The sequence below is a fragment of the Pteropus vampyrus genome, unplaced genomic scaffold (assembly GCF_000151845.1).
Source record: "Pteropus vampyrus isolate Shadow unplaced genomic scaffold, Pvam_2.0 Scaffold127, whole genome shotgun sequence".
NCBI classification, from domain to species: domain Eukaryota; kingdom Metazoa; phylum Chordata; class Mammalia; order Chiroptera; family Pteropodidae; genus Pteropus; species Pteropus vampyrus.
Genome location: NW_011888908.1, coordinates 2038131 through 2039970, shown reverse-complemented (window position 1 = coordinate 2039970; position 1840 = coordinate 2038131). Strand labels below are relative to the sequence as shown.

The following is a 1840-nucleotide window of genomic DNA, read 5'->3' as shown; positions in this document are numbered from 1 at the left end:
GGCTGCCCACAGGACTGGAAACACACCTGCCTCGGAGAGGCCGCCAGGAGCCCCTGTCCTCTGTCCCTTGATTTCTGGAAAGGGCAGAAGGGAAACAAAAGTGCCCACATCCTTTCCGACACCTGACGAGTAACGGACTCTGAGGGAGGAGATTTTAAGGAAGAAGAATGTCACCGGCCAAAGAAACCACAGTATTTATTTAACTTACATTCGCGTGTGAGTATGCTTGTGAGTGTGTGCTTTCGCTCCTGCCAGGAGCTCTCTGTTCTTTTTATCCGTATTTATAAGAAGCAGTCGAACGGTTCTTCTTGTTCTGTGTCTAAGAAGCGATTTCCCTTTGGGACGGCAGTGCTCAGAAGAGCTGACTAAGAGTTGACTTAGCACAGGAGGAATCTGTGACTCCTTCCAGATGGGAAGCTGGGCAGCACGCTGTGAGCCCCACGGGCCAGGGGCTGTCGCTGTTTTCTGTCTGCGTGGTTGGTCCGTGGGTGCTCCGTTAGTATTTGCTAAACGACGGAGTATGAGATGTTACCTAACTTTAAAAAATGAACCGCTGTGCTCCCCAATATTTCTTTCTACCCCATAACCCTTGTTCCACCCCAAATAGGCAGCCACAGAGAGGCAGCTCATCGCCACGGTGAACGAACGAATGATGGAAAAGACAGGGTTCTGAGGGGCCTCAGAGGAGAACCATTGCTTTGGACAAATCCCTTACGAATTAGATTTTCCGAGAATAAGGGGGCGCGCAAGGAGGGTCGGGACGAGTCCCGTGCTTTCTTCTCCATCATTCCTATAAACCACCTCCCAGGGAGAGAGCTGACAGCAGAGAGGGATGAGATCCGAGACCTGGTCTTACCAACACCTGGGGCAGACGGAGCTGTGCCAGCCCCTCCCGAGAGCCGAAGAATATTCCCAGGAGCCTGAGGACGACACTGAGTAGGGGACAGGCTGCCCGTGTGAGCCCAGCAGCAGGACACCCCTGGAGCTGTCTGTGACTCCCAAGTAGCTAGCGACTCTTCTGCCAGCTGCCTCTTTACTGCTCAGAGGAGAACAGAGCCTGGCACAAAGCTGGCATTGAATAAATATTTATTGAATTAATATATACAGGGACTCCATGACTATTTCCAGGTTTCTGCACTTGGCCTGAGTAAATTTAACCCACTTTGTGTCTGTTAAACTCCAGACACATTCTAACACCCTCACTAGACACGGGAGAAATAGCCTGTCAGCCGGTTGTCACCATGCACTCTGCGAGGCATCGTAAGGATGGCACTGACTCATAAGCTCCCGCCCCCTAACAGTTGCTGGTTGGGGGGGGGGGGCGGCAAGGCTCAGGGAGCAAAAGGAGGAAGTAAGAACAAGAAGCGTAAGAACCAGATGAGGCTGTCGTTGCCAGAGGAATGGATAGAGAGTAGCGAGAGATAGTGGGGAAGGAGGATAGAGAAATATGAGCAGAAATGGAGAAAGAGGGAGGAGGAGGAGGAGGAGGTGGGGGGGGAGGGGAGGACAGACGTATAGCCACGTGAGAGAGGAATGAGAGGAACAAAGGAGTGGAAGCAGGGGTGGGCACAGCGTGATCCGGTGCCAGGAGACTATCGATATCAGTGGCTGGAGTGACCGGTTGACGGAAGGTCTGATCATTCAGTGGGAGGGACCCGCCAAATTGCACCAGTTCTAATACCAGGCTAAGGAGTCTGGACTTCGCACGGAAGCGGAGCTGGTGACCAAACTTGCAGGGCCCAGCGCAAACTGAAAAGTCGGGGTCCCTTGCTCAGAAATTATTAAGTTTCAAGACAGAGTAGCAGAGCATCAAACCAAGGGCAAGGCCGTGCCCTTGACC

General features: G+C 52.7%; 2 long non-coding RNA genes across 2 annotated transcripts in view; one reads left to right on the top strand and one right to left on the bottom strand.

The window, feature by feature from the left end:
• Window positions 1-6: 6 nt before the first annotated feature.
• The window catches only part of LOC111744102, a 44282-nt gene continuing 42448 nt past the window's right edge, over window positions 7-1840 (top strand). The window contains exon 1 of the long non-coding RNA XR_002782005.1: window positions 7-216. This is a non-coding gene — a long non-coding RNA (uncharacterized LOC111744102). The remainder of the gene's footprint in view (window positions 217-1840) is intronic.
• On the bottom strand, window positions 179-1045 carry LOC111744101. The gene is made up of 2 exons (XR_002782004.1): window positions 857-1045; window positions 179-506 (listed from the first exon to the last, which is right to left on the bottom strand). It is a non-coding gene; the product is annotated as an uncharacterized LOC111744101 (long non-coding RNA).